At 33.8% G+C, this 19,926-nt stretch overlaps 1 long non-coding RNA gene across 3 annotated transcripts in view; it reads right to left on the reverse strand.

Annotated features, from left to right (window-relative positions):
* The window catches only part of LOC115304461, a 32,577-nt gene that overhangs the window by 6,886 nt on the left and 5,765 nt on the right, over positions 1 to 19,926 (reverse strand). The window contains exons 1-4 of one of the 3 annotated variants that reach the window (XR_003914444.1): positions 17,924 to 17,937; positions 12,368 to 12,432; positions 10,900 to 10,999; positions 2,935 to 3,015 (exon numbers count right to left, since the gene is read on the reverse strand). This is a non-coding gene — a long non-coding RNA (uncharacterized LOC115304461). Of the gene's footprint in view, positions 1 to 2,934; positions 3,016 to 10,899; positions 11,000 to 12,367; positions 12,433 to 17,923; positions 17,938 to 19,926 lie in introns of those variants that run through there. The other 2 variants (XR_003914443.1, XR_003914445.1) reach the window with 2 other exon arrangements.

Consider the following 19,926-nt stretch of genomic DNA (forward strand, 5'->3'; position numbering starts at 1 on the left):
GTCATATATGAAAAGATGGAGTTGAATTTGTAGCACATAAGAACATTTACAACAATAAAAGTTAAAATATTCTTTGGTTTAATGCTTCATTAATAGACACTTAAATCACATAGAGCTTTTTGCACATGGAAGGGAAAGAGAGAGGAAATTGAATGTCGACTTTTGCTACATATTGGTCGATTTGTTTTATCTTCATTGTCAGATATTTAGAGAAGAGCATCTTATAATTTGATTAAGTCCATAGAGCAAGTAAATTCAGGTGCTTCCTTTCAGAATCAGTAATTGGTTCTAAGTCCTATTATCTTCTGCCAGAGAGCAGTTAATGCCTATGTTTGTGTTCCAAAAGTAATTCAAATATACTTAAAAGGTTTCACCTATGTTAGAGAGATGTGTTTGGGTAGTCAAGAGTTAAAAATGAGTACATCCTTTTGGCATATTACATTTCTTAAAGATTAAGAAAATATATGCTTATTAATTAGTAAATTTAAATCATCTTAAATAACTTAAGCTAGGTCATCCATAAGACTTTTCTTACATCTTCCACTCAGAAAGATAACCTTTACTTTTTAAGACACCTTAATAATCTAAATTGCATTAGGTTCTTATTATATAAAGTCACACTGCAGAATTTTCTAGTATTGTTAACAAGTTCCTCTATATTCAGATAATATGGACAGTTCAATATCTAGATCTACTTTATAGGACTATAAGGTTTTTCAAATTTTGGCAAGTTATGTGGTTGTTTTGAGCCTGAGGTGGCACCTGGGTGGCTCAGTTGGTTAAGTGTCTGACTTCGGCTCAGGTCATGATCTCACAGTTTGTAGGTTTGAGCCCCGAGTCAGGCTCTGTGCTGAAAGCTAGCTCAGAACCTGGAGCCTGCTTCAGATTCTGTTTCTCCTTCTCTCTCTGACCCTCTCCTGCTCACGCTTTCTCTCTGTCTCTCAAAAAAAAATTGAGCCTGAGAAAGTGGATATAGATTTAAAAACAGTTTCTAAAAAAAGCATTATTTTATTGTATTTTGTCCTGGGTTGGGGGGAGAATGTATTGCAACTCTAGATGTGAGGTTTTTACATGATGTAAAGACAGTTTCTCTCAGGAATGTTTCTGATTAAGGTTACCCTGTTTGCATTGTGCTAGTCCTTGTCTGCATTTTCTGAATCTTGTTAGAAAATCCCTTTTGGGTGCGCCTCACGACCTAAAGCATTTAACATTTGTGACCTATTTTCTTAGAACTTGTTTTTGATGTTCTGTGTTCAGCAAGTCAGTGAGTTTGACCTTTGATATATAAAAGAATGCACTTCAAGGAAGTTGGAGCAAAGAGAATAAGGGTGCCTTGTCATCTTTTATCCATCTTTTGTAAGATTTTTTAAAACATTGTGAGCATGCATACAATTGAACAATATATGTATTTAGGTTCATAGCCCAGCTTCTTTCAGCAGATATATTTGTGGATTGGTTACAGGCACTATCTTATGAATTTTTTGATTACTACAAAGACAGATAGTATTATTTTGCATTCTTACTGTTTTTATGTATTCCTCTAGTCATCATAATTATTAATCAGAAGGCAAGAGCAATTAAGTAACTTTGTTGCTATGTACTTCAAATATATTTAGTTTATTCTTCAGGCTGAATATGTAAGTTGCACGTATGCATTAAAATCTCCTAGGTAAAAATCACTTTGTGTCATTTTTAATAGTAAATATGCTTTGTTCATTTAAAATACCTTAAGAAAGCATTCGCTCAATCTACTCAAGTGCAACAAAATGTCTGGTCATTCATTATCTTTCACACAAAGGCAATACAAAAACTTGAAGAGAAGTATAATTTTCTGCATAAGGGTCTTATTCAAAATGTTTATTTGCATTTGGTGCAAAATTATTCACTTTACTTGGATTGTACTTGATACTTCTAAAGTGGAACTTATGAAGGGGAGCCTGGGTGGCTCAGTCAGTTAAGCATCTGACATTTGGTTTTGGCCAGTCTTGATCTCATGGTTTTTGGGTTCAAGCCCCGCATCAGCCTCTATGCTGATCGTGCAGAATCTGCTTGGGATTCTGTCTTCTTCTCTTTCTGTGCCTCCCCCATCTCACAAAATAAATAAATAAACTTGAAAAATAAATAAAGTGTGGGTGCCTCGGTGGTTCAGTTGGTTAAGTGACCAACTCTTGGTTTTGGTTTAAGCCATGATCTCCAGGTTCAGGACTTCAAGCCTTGCATTGAGGTCCACAGCTGGCAGCATTGAGCCTGCCTGGGAGTCTGTCTCTCCCTCTATCTCTGTCTCTCCTTTGTTTGTGCTGTCACTGTCTCTCTCAAAAATAAATAAACATAATCAAACATAATAAAATAAAATAAAGTAGTGGAGCTTGTGAAAACTACTTTTTAAAAATATTGTTAAATTGGTTTCCATACAACACCCAGTGCTCTTCCCCACAAGTGCCCTCCTCCATCCTACTTTATAAATATAAAATTTAATGTTTCATTCCTTCAACACATTTATTGTATATTTATTAATGGTGAACATTATACTGGATGTTGGAGATACAGTGTGTATAAGACTTGGTCCTGTCTTTAAGACAATACATAGATAAACAGGAAATTAATTGAGACTGATAATTTACTTGATGGGAGTAAGTACAGGGTACTATAGGAGAACACAGGAGGCCCACCAAGCTTATTCAGAAGTAATGGAGGAGGCAAAGGGGAGGACAGACTATGGTTTTTAGCTATGACCGGGAGATTGAGAAATTAGCCAGATAAACAAAAATTATATTTGGAGGAAAAAAATCACTCTAAGACTTTAAGAGTTTCTTCAGATATACATCAATTCCTCCTTCACACCTCAGTTGATAAATATCAAACTGGAATGTACCTTGGAGAGAATATTCTACCTCTGATTTTATGGTTAAGACTCATGGTCTTAAAATGACTCACCTCAAGTGGTAGAGTAAATTCATGGCATCATCAGAACTTTGACCCAAGGCTCTTATGAACATCTGGTCTCCTGGAGTTTCCCTATAAATCAGTTCTACATTATTCTTCCATCAATTTCTACAGAAACCATCAGCAATTTAGATATAGAAGAAGATTGCCTAAAACATTGTTTATTTAAAGTCATAATGTACAAAAACTATTGCCCTTAGTTTTATAGGTTGCTAAAAAATAATAAACTGAGTTTGTGAATTATCTTTCCCATCTTAATAACTAGGTTGCATCGAACAAACCAAATGACTATGTGATGATCAGCCAACATTATTGTCATTATTATAATACAAAATGTTCAATTATTCACAGTTTAATTTGGTCATGTCATGATGACAGCCATGAAATGAAAATCAGTTTGAAAAATAAAGAAGGATGCAAAATATGCTTTAGTTTAATTGCTTAAATTATATTTCAGTAGGAAACATATATGGAGGACTCCAGGCTGAGCAAATGAGAGTAATAAGCAATGACTGTCTGAAAATGTGGAAATTATCTTACTATATTTTGAAGAATTGTCTATTTTGAGAATCACATTCATTCTTTCTCCAAAACAATATGATATAAAACTACAATTTTTTATTTATATTATAAAATCCTATAGGGGAATTTTCTATGGGTCCTGAAACATAATTATTACCACTGTCACAAACAAAAGGCTTTTATTACTATAAGATTGTTGAGGTCACAGGGAAAAAATAATAATGGATGGTTCAGCCACTTTATTAGAAGACAATTATTTCTGCTACGTGTTTGTTTTAATATTCACACATTCAGATTAAGTAAGATGTCAACAGGCGATTGGATATATTGGTCCCATCAATCATAGGTACTGCAGATATATTCAGGGTATTATATTGTAGAATTTCCCTTGGCAACATATGTCTGCAAATTGGACACCAAGTAGTAAATCAATAGAAAAGCTACCAGTTCCAAATGGAAACCAAAAAATTATTGAATTATCTCCTATAGAAGCAATCTAGTGAACTATGTATCAAATAGGGAATGATAATTAATTTGCTGTCAATCTTAATAGAATAAAGCAATATGGCATCTATTAGCCAATGAACAAAAAAACAATAGAAGTTCACTAGACTTCCAATTACCCTACACCCACTTACAATTGTTGGGCAACTGGAAAAACTGCTCTGCTTATCTTTCTTTATGGGCCGCTTTTTTTTTCCTTTTTAATGTGCCTTTTATTTTCTTTCACTTCCACATTGAGAAGAACTATGAAAAAGTAATGATTCACTCCAATAGCTACAAAAGAGATTGATAGGAACTAGAGGGGTACATTTTGGTATGTAAAAGTTACCAGAAAAGCTTCATTCTTTGAAAAGTGATTACATGAATTCCAACCTAAAATCTTGAAAGGGTTCTTAACTTGCCACCTACTGTCCCAGAATTCCATGTCCTTTAGTATCTGTCCCAGAGTTTTTATTTTTCAATGAAATATTATTTTTTGTTGTTGAGTTAAAATAAGATTAGATATATTGTGTAGGCAAACAATTTGCACCTCCAACTTTGATCATGATCCAATGCAGTGTCATGGGATACTTGTGCAAAAAACAGAGTTCTTATTACAACCAGGTAAATCTAAAAGATGACCAGATGAATTTTTCCAAGTTAGAGGAAAATAAGGTTGCTCCTTCTCAAGACAGTGTTCAGGGTGATAGCAAACTGAAGTGCTCTCAGAACTAGGTGGCCAGGAACCCCTGGGTGACTCAGCTGATTGAGCATCTGACTTCAGCTCAGGTCATGATCTCACAGTCCATGAGTTCGAGCCCCAAGATCGGGCTCTGTGCTGACAGCTCAGAGCCTGGAGCCTGCTTCAGATTCTGTATCTCCCTCTCTGCCCCTCCTCTGCTGTGCTCTCTCTCTGTCTTTCAAAAATAAATATATCTTAAAAAAAAAAAAGAGGTGGCCAGATACAACTAACTCTTTCCAGTGTAGGTAGGATTAGGAATTCTTTTCCTATTGACTCTGCCATGTACCACGCAGTTTAGTAGTGGCCTCTGTTAGAACCCCAGGATTTGTACCTGGAGCCACCAGTTGGTAGAGCTAATGAAAATGGCTAGACTTAAACTTCTGAATTTTAGACAAAACATACAGGAGCTTAGAGGTTGAGCAGTCCTGCCTTGTAGTAAAAAACTCTTGACATCCTTGCTATAGTGATTTTTCTCAATTTTTCTTAATTTATGAATATTTTTTTTTTGGTTTGGTAACACTTCTTTCTTCATTTTACAGTAAGCTCTTTTGGCAACAGTGTGTGTAAACACAAGTCAATGTCCAGTAAAATGCCTACTGCATTTTAATATCTCTAGAAAGTGAATGATAAACATGTAACTTCCACAAAACGTTTGCTGATATTTGCCACTTCTGTGGGAGCCACAGTGATACCACTGAATACATGGAGACCAGAAACTGCTGCAAAACCTCAGCATCTCTACAACAATTAGGAGTTCAGAACCCAGACCATTTAGCAAGTCAGGTTACAATTTACTTCGTAAAGTTTGATTTTGCATTTGGATCAAATTCCTTTCTTTTAATTCTAAGCTCCCTTGTGCATATACAGAATAATAAGGAATAATAGCCATTATACTAGTTCCATTAACAGAGGAACTTCATGGACAGTTAAATAAGATGAATTTTATATGTTATCAGAAACTACAAATAGACTATGAAATCAATTCTGTTAAATGTGATATTGTTTCATCCAATTTGTGTAATCTAAAAGTGTTTTAAGAAATTTGTTAGATCAAAGGTGAACCCTCTGACATCTTGATTGCTAATATAAACACATCTAATGTTCAAAATCAGATAGATTCTTTTGGGGGTCATAGTGTGAATATAATTTTTGGTGTAGCATGTTGTGGAGGAAAAACCAGTTTCTTACTAATTAAGAAAATTTAAGAAATAGAAATGTTTTTGGCTTGGTTGTGGTAAACACCTAATCTATATTTGTGTGGAAACTAGCTGAATTATTTTACCAATCCAAAAAGAAGTTGGAGTGTCAAAATGTGTACAGTTACTTTCAATAATATAGAGTGAAAGTAACTTTTCTGAAATGAAGCAGATGTTAAATATAAAAGAATACTTTGGCTTTGCAGTGTATGCTTTCTGGCTTAGATTCCTTTAATTAATTTGATTTTAAACATATATGAACTTTTGGAATCTACTTGGTGATATACTACCATAATTTTTAATAGTTTTGGTGTATCAGTCCTTTAAATTTTGTTTACATTTATTTACAATTTCTTTGAAATCTTTAGTCAAAGTATTAATTAATGGAGCACTAAATGGTCTTGTCAGATGGCTCACACCTATGAAGTATTTTTATGAATTAAAATATTATAATCTTCAGAGAGGAGTCAATTGAAAATACCAGCTTAGTTTAAGATGTCAACCAGTCCTAGGATAGATGATATGGACTCAATGGGTTATATATTCAGAATTCTAGAACATTCTAGCTTTTCCACTGCCTTTTTAAAAATTTTGAAGCATATTTTACATAGATAGAAAAGTGCACAAATTACAAGTATGCAGGTAAGTGAGTTTTCACAAAGTGAAATGTCTGTGTAAGCAACACCCAGACCATAAACACAACATTTTTTACCAGAACATTCTGGTAATGCCCCACCTCTCAGCTCAGTTCCATCAGGGAACCTATATTGTAACCTCTAAAAACAGATATTTATAATGCATGTTATGTACAGGTTCTTCAGTTTTCTATGAATGGAATCACATGTTTTTACTTGTGATTTATTAAATGTTATTTGTATGAGACTCATTCACATTATCTTCAATATTGGTAATTTTTAATATTTTCATTTCTGTGTATAATCTTACTATAAAAATAAACTACAATTCATTTACCTATACTACTCTCGACAGATATTCGGGCTGTTTCTAGTTTGGGGCTGTAGTATATAAATGTTATGAATATTCTTATACATATATTTTATGAATGTATGCATATTCCTACTGTAAACTTTCAAAACCTCATTTTATTTCTTAATTTTATTTTAAATAAATTAAACCTTTCATTAAAACAATTTCTTGTTACCAGATGAATAACAGGCAGCTTAATGCCTTGAGAAGATCAGTAAACATTTTACACTTTTACCATAACTTTCTACCATGAATTTGTCTTTATACACGTCCACATATTCACTATTATATTATATTAATTATATTATATTACATTACATTTCATTTTTAAATGTTTCTTATTTTGAGAAAAAGAGAGTATGAGAGGGCACACTCAAACTCTATATTTTTTAATAAATTTTAGTAAATTCAGACATATTTAGTCACTCCAAGCAATGACAAGTTATGAAATAAATTAACATAAGTATAATACTAGTTTCTTGATATTGGAACAAAAAGTGATAGAGTTTCTTTCTCCAAACATTTTTTAGAATACAACTGAAAAAAAAACCTGACAAATAAAATCAAGACGATTTAGATCTGACACACAGTAATAATAAAAACAATAGTAATAAGAGCAGCAAAATGATAATAATCCCCAGTACTAATTTGGAGATTAGCAATCCCACACTAATCATCTGTGTGCTGGGCCTCATGTTAGCCCTGCTTTTGCAATGGCTCATTTTATTCCAGCAAAACCTGAGACAGGGAAGTTTGCTACTTGCACAATGTTGCAGAGCTGGTAAATGGGAGACGTGGAGCGGAGACTAATTTCAATGTCAATTCTTTTAACTACTCTACTAGTTTTCATTGTAATCAAGAGGGATCCTTATTATTTTTATTTATTTATTTTTCACTTACTTATTTTGAGACAGAGATAGAGCAGAAGCAGGGGAGAGACAGAGAGAGAGAGGGAGAGAGAGAATCCAGGGCAGTTTCTGTGTTGTCAGTGCGGGGCCCAAGGCAGGGTTTGATCCCACAAACTGTGAGATCATGACCTGAGCCGAAATCAAGTTGGGCATTTAGCCGACTGAGTCATCCAGGCCCGAGTAGGAATTTTAATACGAAATAATAGATTGGGGGGGAAAAGAAATAATAAAGAAATTAGAGGCTTTTATAGCATGATTTTAGTCTTCCTTAAAAATCTTTCATTTCATAAAGTGATCATCATGTCAGGAGAGGTCCGAGAACGGATTGTCCTCAATGAGAGCGGCAGGAAGCATTTTCCTGCCGGCTGTGAGGCAACCGGGTGAGCAGCCAGGGCTGTCTTCCCTGTGCCTTTGGCTTGCCTGGCCCTACAGGGAATGATCCTTTAAAACTCAGGCGTTTTTTTCTAAGCACCTCTCATTTTTATTCCGAAAGCACATTTTTCACTGCCTTCTCACCACCCACAGCAAGGTCAAATACCTCTCTTTCCCATCGCTGTGCTCTGGTGCCTGCCTACACCATTTCACTCATTCCTCCTACCTGCTTCTCTAATGTGTCCTTTCATTTGAAACAAGTGCATCTTCCACCTACCTGCATGAAGATTGGAAGATTCCTTTAGAGAATTCTAGCTGCTGATATATAAATAGGTATATTTTTCTCAGGCAAATTCACTCTGAAAAATGGTAGGTTTGCTTTTCCAGTTAAGTGTATTCCCAATATCATATATACTCATCTAAATGCGAGTAGTTAAATGAATACACTTCCTTAGTTACTGAATCTTATCAATAAATTATGAAATGTTTCTTCATTTGATTTGATTTGACCTCAAATCATAAACATTTGTTACCCTTTATATTAAGAATAATCATTCTAGGGAACCTGGGTGGCTCAGTTGAGTAAGTGTGCAGCTCTGATTTCAGCTCAGGTCATGATCTCATGGTTTGAGAGTTAGAATGTCATATCGGGCTCTGCACTGCCAGCACAGAGCCTGTTTGGGAGTCTCTCTCCACTTCTCTCTCTGCCCGTTCCCCATACCTTCTCTCTCTCTCTCAAAATAAATAAAAATTTAAAAAAGTATAATCATTCTAGTACTATATTTTTATATTAACAGACATCACGTTGGTTTGTGATTTTTGCTTTACCTTTTCATTAGCTGGCAATTAAGAAATTTTAAATTTTACTCGTTAAGCCATTTTATATTGTTTTTGAATTGTGAAAAAAGACAATGTTTTAATACAAAGATCTTCTGTACAACAGATTGTATACTTTGGTTCATTCATTCAACACTATTATTTGGCACCTACTATGTCCAGGCAATACTGTTTCCACAAGGAATACAGTGGTATGAAAGACCTAGGAAGTCCATGTTCTTATGAAGCCTGCATTCTAATAGGGTACACAGTAAGAGAGTAAACAAAAAACAAAGTAAGATATTTAGTATTTTAGCGATCTTAAAGGCTTTTTCATTAATGGCCAGTGGCCCAAGGAAATACATAAAATGGGAGGAGTAGTGTAGAACAGTGATAGGGTCAGGTTCAAGTACTTTGATGCTTAATTTAATATGTAAACCTGCAACTATAGATTTTTAAGGATCTGACAAAGCAGTGCTATGTGTGACGCTGTCCCCCAGTATTTCAGTGTGCATCCATCCTGTACTACTGACTTCAGAGATGCTTGTGGTCTTTCAGCACTGGAGGGAGATGGGAGACGACAGGCTTTCATCTTTATGCACAACTTACGTGTACCAAACCTTAGAATGTAAAAGGTTTCTTATCCATGAGATGAGGGAATTATATGAGCAAGTTTTTTTTAATGCTTATTTATTTATTTTAAGACAGAGAGAGAAAGAGAAATCCAAGAAGGCTCCATGCTGTCAGTGAAGAGCTTCACACGGGGCTTGTTCTAACAGACCTTACGATCATGACCTGAGCCAAAATCAAGAGTCAGTCGTTGAACTGACTGAGCCACCCAGGTGTCTCATGAGTCAGTGTTTTTAACTAGGAGACCATAGATGCCTAACGAGACTTATGGTAAAATTCATGGGAACTATGAAACTAAATGAGAAAAATTATTTTCAAAATCTCTAAGTGAAATTTAACATTTCCTTCAATAAACTGCTAATAATATCAGCACTACCTGAGAATTTTTCACAGACAGAAATCACAGATCTTTTTGTATTATGTCACAATTGCTATGGGCATCCCAGGTTATGATATACTCCCATCACTATGGAGAAAGTATAATTACTAGATACAAAGTATGATTATGCCATTAAATGCAATGAAGAAGCACAAATATTACTGCATCAAATTTGTTTTAAATACCATAATAAAATCATTTTAATATAATGTATTTTCTTTCTAATCCTATTTTTTTGTGAAATAAAAGAACAAGATATTGTTAGATAATTCAATGAAATGAAAATATATCAATATAAAATAGAATATACATTCTATTTTAAAATGCCAGTTAGGAAGGAGCTCTGTAAGAAGTGATATTTGAACGGAGAGCTACAGAATGAAGAGCTGTCACTTACATGGAAAACAAAGGAGGAGATTCCAGGAAAAGGGAAGAGCATAGACAGAAGTGCCAAAGAGGAAAGAACTTGGTGAATGCTACAGAAGGTAGGAGATGAAAGCTAGAGTTATGAGTTTGTCTCCAGCCATGCTCAGCTGCATGGGAGCATGAAGAAAACTGATAGGTAAATGAATTGTACCCAGGGTTAACCAGGAGTTTGATGCATGGGGAGTGGTGAGGATATAGCTAGGCATTGGTAACAATGATCACCAGGAAAATTAACGGAAATAAGGAGAACTATGAATATGCATTACAGGTGGAGAGATAGAAGAGGCTGGTGAGGATGAGGATAGTATGATGAAAGATGTGCAGGGTCTACTGAGGACTGTGGATTATTGAAAGTGTATATTAGAAGGGCAAGAAGAGGTCTACTTTAGTAGTTCCAAAAATAGGTGACAAAGACTACTATCTTAATCAGCTCAAGCTGCTCTAACAAATAATACCATAGACTGGATGATTTAAACAACATAATGTTTTCCTTACAGTTTTGGAGGCTGGAAGTCTAAGATAAGAGTGCCAGCAAGGTGGCATTTTGGTGATCTTTTCCTGGAATGTTGATGGCTGCTTCTTGCTTTATCTTCACCTGGTGATAAAAAGCATGCATGTTTCTTTTTATAAAGGCACTAATCCTATTCATGATGGCTCCACCCTCATGACCTGATTACATTACAAAGGTCCCCACTTCTAAATGCCATCACATGAGGGATTAAGGCTTCAGTATATGAATGGGAAGGGCAAGGCAAATATGAGATGCAAAGAAGTATATCATTCAAGATAATTTATTGTATTGCTAGGATAATGGAGAGGAAGCTCACTGAGGTTCGCATTTTTTTCTTTTGCCACTTTGCTCCCAACTCTTAGAGTTGTGCTTATCACACAGAAGATGATTAATAAATGCTAACAAATTAAATGAATTGATCATATGTGTAAGCAAGATGTCAGATGGCTACCAGATATCTGAATAAATGGGAATTTTAAATTAAGGAAAAAGGGGTGGGGGAAAGGTTTGTGACTAGATTATTTCTTAAACATTAATATAAAATCATTCATGTTATCATAATCATATTCTTACCAATAACAGTCTTTTCTGAGTACCTGTTCAAATAGAAGTACCCTTAGACTCACTATAAGAAAAATGTGATCCCTTCTTTTCTCGGGATAAGAGCATGTGGAGGATTTAGTTGATATTTGGGAGGTATGATAGAAAAGGACAACTATTTTCTCCCCAGAAAAACCAAACATTTAAAGAAAATGCAGAAATACTTCCAATATTCTCATTGAAAACTGCTTTGAAATTTGAATCCCATCCCCAGCTAAACTATCAATCAAGTGTGAACAAAAAAATAATGGTTTTAGAATTCAAGGACTAAGAAAGTCTTCATTTTATAAATAGTATTATTCGAAGATATACTTTAGCAAAGCCAAATATAGTTCAGGTAATCAATAAATTATGAAAAAGCCTCAAGTGCAATTAAAGAAAATCTCTGGATTATAGACTTACCAAAGCCTAACAAGTCTGCCCAATATTGTCCTTTTAACAAATAGATTATTAAACCATGGATCAATTTAGTGATTGTTGAATGTAATTACTTCTTACTCTATAATTACTCTAAAATAATAATTGAAAAACAAAAGAAGACCAAAGGAAATTAGAAATACCAGGAAAAATAGATAGCTGTGCTGGAAAGTCATAATCCAAATAAGAAGTAAATAAAATGTAACATTATTCTGAGAAAATTAATTAAATAAGGAAAAGGTAATGCATTTGGTTTTGACAACATGTTCCATTTAAGTGACACATATGTGCCAATATAGATTTCTTTTTCTCTTCAAATCCATTCCCACTAGTTTTGAGAAATGCAGGATTTCAATATTTTATAACCTTGATACTGAAAAATCTGTTTATTTTAATGTTAAATAACCAATTTCTCCTTAAGCATAGAAGACTTACCCCACTAAATTGGAGGTTCTGTCTTATTCACTTCTGTATGAGTTTCACCAAGAGCAGTGCCTGCCCTGACACACAATAGCATTCAGTAAATATTTCTTGTTATAATAATGGGACAGAACATATCTGTTATTCACTCTAATAGAAGTTCAAGGCAAGGGGGGTAAAGACAAAGATATGGAAATAATTTATTGCAAGTATTATTTGGTAGAGCAATAACAACTATAACAAGTATATCTAAAAGAAAATTAATGAACTGAACACATTCCCTGTCCTCATGGAATTCATAGCCCCAGAGGGAGACCATATAAATATATATGTATAAATATAAACATAATTGAAAATAAAATATGGCAGTGTCCATGATGTCACTAACACAATATAATAGCCCCCCCCCCAAAAAAAGGCTAGTTTACTTGAGAGAGGCTGAAGGGTGTAGGTAGGGGAGACACATGTGACAAACCTTAAAAATGAGTAAGAATCCTCAAGGGGGCAGGGGATGGAATGTGGCAAATAAAACAGCATATCATGAGGAACATCACAGGAAAAGATAAGTCTGTACATATCTTGATGTAGAGGGAGGGCCAGACAAAAGATTGCAGAGGGGTTGGGGCACCTGGGTGGCTCAGTCGGTTAAGAGTCCAACTTCAGTGTTGGGTCATGATCTCACAGCTTATGAGTTTAAGCCCCACATCAGGCTCGTGCTGACAGCTCAGAGCCTGGACCCTGTTTTAGACGCTGTATCTCCCTCTCTTTCTGCCCCTCCCTTGCTCATGCTCTGTCTCTCTCTTTCTCTCAAAATTAAACAAACGTTAAAAAAAAAAAGATTGGAGAGGGAAATAGGACTAAGTCAGCACATGGAAGAAGTTTAACCTTACGTTTTGTCCCTTTACACAGATAGTTTATTTTATTTTTTTAATTTATATTTATTTATTTATTTTGAGAAAAAGAGAGAGAGACAGAGACAGAAACAGAGACAGAGAGAGAGACAGAGAGAGAGAGAGAGAGAGAAGGAGTAGGGGAGGAGCAGAGAGAGAAAGGGAGAGAGAGAATCCCAAGCAAGGTTCTCACTGTCAACACAGAGCTTAAATTCAGGAACTATGAGTTTGCAACCTGAGCCAAAGCCAAGAGCTGGATGCTTGACCATCTGAGCCACCCAGGCGCCCCTACACAGAAAGGGTTAAACAACAACAACAACAACAACCTCAACAACGAAACACCTGTGAACTTAATCATTTAAAAAAGTTTTCTGGAAGGCAACTTGGCAAATTAAGTTAAAGCTCTTTTGGAATAAGAGTAAGAATGTCAGAAAGATACTTAGGAAGACGATCATGAGAAGAGGAATCAGGTTCCTCAAAATAGTGACTCTGGATGATTCTTATATAGTAAGTTTTAGATATAAAGAGCAGCTCTTCTCTCCCAGCAAAACACAAACAAAACACCAACACATGTATTAAGAAATGCAATTTATTTAAGAAGGCTGTTCATAGGCCCCAATAGTTTTTGAACCTCAATTTTAGTGTATGTGTTTTTCTTAAAATTTCTCTATAAATGAGGGATTGTAATGCATCTATGCCTAATATTCGTCCCTGGTAGCTGCCCTTGGATTACAAATATAGAAATCATCATTAAAGCAAAAGAAAAAAAAAAAAGAAGGAAAGAACAGAGGAAGAAAAGAGATAAAGAATAAAAGACCCAACAAAAGAAGAAAAATATCAAATTGATTAATGTACCAGGAATTCCTGCACATTGCTATACTTAAGCATTTATTGGCAGAAAAGTAAATATGCATCTTGCTTGCTTTCATTTTCCCAAAGCACAACTTAATTAATGCTGTCATATAGCTTTTGGTAACAGATTCATACTGTAACAGTCCTCCCACACCACAAGATCAATGGAACCCTGGAAGCTACAGAAAGAAATTAGAACGTGCATCAAATTTGTGAAGCTCATAAAGAAAACACATTTGCCCTTCATGTATTTTTAAAGAGATTCTTGCTTCATTATATCTTGCAAATGGTTTCTCTGTTCAGTACAGCAGATAGAATTGAACTTTGGTAGTATTCCATTTTTCAGGAGCAGAGAATACCATTCAGTTTTAATAAAGATTTTAGTGGTGATGGTATTATGTTTATGTGCCCACTAAGTCTATAGAGGCTTTGTAATGTCTAAGAAAGAACCTGTATATAAAATTATTAATTATCTTATTTTCTTCTTGCCTTACTCTTTACCCTTCAAGAATTAAGTCTTGTTTACAACTTTGAAAGATTAACTTTTGATCAGGAAAACTCATGCTTTGTTTTCAGCTGCATATTGAATTGTGTAATAGAAAAATAAAACAGATAATTTTTAACAGTATTTAGGAATATGCATTCATTTAAGTCAGTTTGCCTTTGGGTTATATGACTTTTAGGTGATAAAACTAGTTTTGGAGTCCTAACATGTAATTAATCTAACCCCAGGACCAAACTCCCAACATTGATAGAATGGAATTGTATTTAGAATACATTTTCTTAGAAGAAAGTAGGGGCATAATTTATTTTACATCAGCCATAGAAACATTTTTCTAGATAGGTATCCTCAGGCAAGGGAAACAAAAGCAAGAATAAATTATTTGGATTACACCAAAATGAAAAGCTTTTGCTTTGCAAAGGAAACCATCAACAAAATGACAAGGGAACCTACTGAATATGAGAAGATATTTGCAAACTATATATATATAGTAACAGGGTAATATACAAAATATATGAAGAATTTACACAACTCAACACCAAAACAAAAACAAATACCAAATGAAACAAATAATCTGATTTAAAGAATTGACAGAGGACTGAAATAGACAATTTTCCAAAGAAGATATACAAACAGCCAGCAAATAAAAAGATGTTCAGCATCACTAATCATCAGGGAAATGCAAATCAAAACCACAATGAGACATCGAGACATCACATTATACCTGTCAGAATGGCTAGCATAAAAGAAAAGAAATAACAGGTATTGGCAAGGTAGTAAAAAAAAAAAAAAAAAAAAAAAAAAAGAACCCTTGAACACTCTTGATGGAAACGCAGATTGGTGCAGCACTGTGGAAAACAATATAGAAATTCCTCAAAAAATTAAAAATTACTATATGACCCAATAATTCCACTATTGGGTATATACCCCTAAAAATGAAAACACTAATTGGAAAAGATAGAAATACCCTTATGTTTATTACAACATTATTTACAAAGGCCAAGGTAGGAAAGCAACCCAAGAAACCATTAATAGATGAATGGACAAAAGAGATGTGGTATATATACACAATGGAATACACTCAGCCATAAAAAAGAATGAGATTTGCCACTTGCAAGAACATAGATGGACTTATAGAGTATAACGCTAAGTGAAATAAAGCAGAAAGACGAATACCACAAGATTTCACTCATATGGAATATAAGAAACAAAACACAAGGAAAAAAGAGATAAATGAAACACACACCCTTAAATAAAGAGGAAAACTGGTTGCCAGACCAAGGTGAGTGGAGGGATGGGGAAATAGATACAGGGGATTAAAGAGGTACAAACTTTTAGTTACATAATAAATAAATCACAGAGATGAAAATTACATAAAGGGAATATAATATGGTCAGTAATCTGGCATTAACTTTGGTGACAGATGGTGATTATACTTGTAGTGAACAACAAATACTGTATAGAATTATTTAATCATTATATTGTACACATGAAACTAATATAATACTGTTAATTATGCTTAAATAAAAACTTTTTCATGCAAATTAAGAAAATGCATGTCTCTCAATCCACATGTAGTCATTTATTGCACAACATATTTCTTCTTATTGTTCACTTTAGGTACTTATTATTTGCTTTTCCAAAACTAAATTGTTTCAAAATGATATAATTAGTTGAAAACTGAATGGTTGGTTGCAAAATTTTTTTCTATGTTAATTTTAATATTTTACAATATTGACAGCAAGGAATATGTAAAAGAAACAGATTTAATTTATGGTTTACCTTTTTGGAATCTTCGAAAAATGTTGGGGTCAATATTCTTAGATTTATTGAAAAATCTTTTGATTTAAAAAATGTTTGAAACAGTATATAATTTTTTATACTTAAATGATGATATTTCAACAACTATCTAAAAAGATATGATATGCTGATTATATCCAGTGGTGTGAGATTTCTTGATTGGTTGGATAATCTGGCATTAGGTACAGGTTCTTTTATACATAGTTTACTATTTTGGAGTTACAATAGCAATTGCATTATATGCTCTTTTTTTTTTGCTGTTGTGCCCACTGCCAGATTTGTAAACCCTGGTTTCCTTACTCAATGACTAATTTTAGTGAGCTATAGGATTTTTAATAATAGACTTTATGACTTTGTGTCTACATATTCTGCACAGACTATTAAACTAGTTTTAATTCATGCTGGCAGTATAATTTAGAAAGGAAAAGAGGCTCATTAACTTTTACTACCAATTTAAGATTAAGTTTCTTTATTTCACTTCTATTCTTAGTAATGATACACAAACAAGATAGTTTACTAAAGTGATTTTGGTTATTTTGGAGCAACACTTTTGGAATTTAATTTCATCAATGCATTTATAATATTCCTAGCATCTCTGTAACACAGATGAAAATATTTTTCTGCCGGAACTTAAAAGAATCACTATTAAAAATGATCAGAAAATTATGTCCTCTTGATTAATACGAGTTACTATTAATTAATATAGAAAAATACTTTGTCAGAGAAATGAAATTCAACCGTTTATGTTTGAGTGAATAGGAGAAATGATATCAATAATGTAATGAAAAGTTACATTGGGTTAAAGTATTGTACAATTGCATTTGTATTACTTCATTATTGCATGCAATGAAAATTTGACCCTTAAATATCCAACAGCTAAATTCTTCTTTTCTGAAATTGTGTGAATACATAGATAAAATTCTGATTCTTCTGAGCATAATAAAGCATATGAAGAAAACTCTAAGCTATGTCTTTCTTTCACAATCAACACACATACAATATATACATATGTATACAAAGATAGGTAACATAGTTCCTAATGATCTGGAATTATTTAATAGATATATTTAAGAAATATAATAATATCAAAACTTAATGAGTATAAGTGCCCATTTTATATCTTCCTATTTTGTTCACCAAATGTGTTTGCATGATACCCTAACATTTCACTCAAAGATGGTTCAGTTTCAGTGAGAGTCTACAACTAGACACATAGCAATGGAGAGGAGATTAAATTACTCTTGCCAAGATTAAAACCTACCCAAAGCTTAGCAACAGTTTTAAATTTTAGCAGACAAGCTTTTTACCTGGTTAATTAATATAATTTATGTGGAGAACAATTATAGTATTGGTAGCATGGGCCCTTTTCACTATATATAAGGCCTCTACTATGCTTTTCTATCAATTTAATCTGTTTTTTGGTAAAAGTGCTTCAAAGCACATGTGTGTGTATGTGTGTGTGTATGTACATGTATATGTTAAGGATTTAGATTAGGAGTTAGCTATTCCAAAGTATTTCATATTTACCAAAGAATGTTGGCATAACCTAGACTTTTCCTGGCAGGTATAGTTAACACAGAAGTTGTATAAAATAGAGGATGGTAGGGGCGCCTGGGTGGCTCAGTCGGTTAAGCCTCCGGCTTCGGCTCAGGTCAGATCTCACGTTCATGGGTTCGAGCCCCGCATCGGGCTCTGTGCTGACAGCTAGCTCAGAGCCTGGAGTCTGCTTCCAGTTCTGTGTCTCCTTCTCTCTCTGCCCCTCCCCCTCTCATGCTCTGTCTCTCTCTGCATCAAAAATAAATAAAACATTAAAAAAAATAGAGGATGGTAGTTTGTAAAAACACATAAAATGTGTAAATGGATATCTGAATCACAGTTCATACTCATTCTCAACTGGTAATTCAGAGAGAGTCTGGTGACGCCTTGGAATAAATAAGGAAAGGGGGGAAATGATATGAAGATAAATGGCATGTACTAACTTGATGATCCATATTTATTTTACTATTGAGGGCAGCACTTACTAATGGCAGTTCATAAGTAAATACATACCATATTCTAAGCACTTTAATAAACGCTTTACACATAATCTCAAACCCTTTACACAAATATCTCAAAGATATATGAGATTACACAATAATCTCACTTTGATTATATCCATTTTATAGCTAGGAATACTGAGACACAGTAATTAAGTACAAGTCACTTACAATGCCTGGAACTGCTATTTTTATTCTTAAGAATAAAGATTCAATGGAATGTGAATTTTACTTGTTGTCATTACACAAAGTCTTCCCTACCCATAATTCATAGCTAATTTTATATGATTTTCATAACCAGTCTTACAGTTTTGTGAGTCTTACAATTTTGGCCAGGAACACAATACAATTTTGACCAGGAACACAATACCTTTAAAAACATTGTTTCTCATGTAAAAGAAATTTAGGTTTGACTATTTTTACTGTTGCCTTCTTTTTAAGGAACTCTACCTGCTAAGTTTTTGAGAGCTGGTGAGATACATGATATCATGAGGACAAAATAAACAGAAATCTTTATGAAAGAGATTCTAAAATAATGTTCTAGAAAACTGTTCTTTGAGGTCTCTTGACCATTTTTTTCTGTGATCATTAATGTATTAGAAATGTTTTTTGAAAGGGACAGTAGGGATAATTTCACCTCACTTTTCCATTTATTCATCCACAAGTTCTCATTAGGCACTTTAAATTCCAAAATAAAGTCCTAATTATAACCTCAAATCTGATTCATTAAGGCATAAATATATACTTATTTGAAAACAAAGAATCATTGTGGTCTACAACTTCCCCAAGAATATGTCACTATCTTGTTGATACTCAACTTTTACCTGTCATTGGAGAAAAAAAAATACTATAGGAAGGTATCCTAAAAGATAAGCTCTTTTCAAAAATGGAGAAACATCCTAAGGTTGTTATAATTTGGAATATATGTTAAATGAGAATATATGAAGCCATTATCATAGGGAATGGCTTAATTTTAAAAATAACATTGGCAGCTTACAATCATCAAAGATCATTCTAATGCTCATAAGACTTTAATCAATAAACATTACCATGGGTTGATTCAGATATGCCACTCAGTAGGCCTAGTACAATGCTCTTATAAAGAGTGAAGAATACCCATCATTATAGAGTTACCATTAATCAATCACTGAAGTATGAAAAGAGAAAACATTGGTTATCAATAGAAACATGAATTTAAAAGGAAAAGATCATATGTACTAGAAGAATTTCAAAGCAGTTAATAAAAATTTAGAAAAGTCATATAATTTGAAGTTGACTTTAATAATATATCCCATTAACTTAGCTACTCTTGACAATTACTACAAATATCCATTCAAGTCAACAGCAACACAAGAGTCTATGGGGCAGATACTTCCAATTGTTCAATAGTTACCTAACACTAGATGTTCAGGAACGGCGTGAAGTTTCCTTGAGGTGTCAATGTCTTGTTTAAAACAAAACAAAATGAAACAAAATTACTTCCTGACTCCTTTC

The sequence above is a fragment of the Suricata suricatta genome, chromosome 10, assembly GCF_006229205.1.
Source record: "Suricata suricatta isolate VVHF042 chromosome 10, meerkat_22Aug2017_6uvM2_HiC, whole genome shotgun sequence".
Lineage (NCBI taxonomy): Eukaryota > Metazoa > Chordata > Mammalia > Carnivora > Herpestidae > Suricata > Suricata suricatta.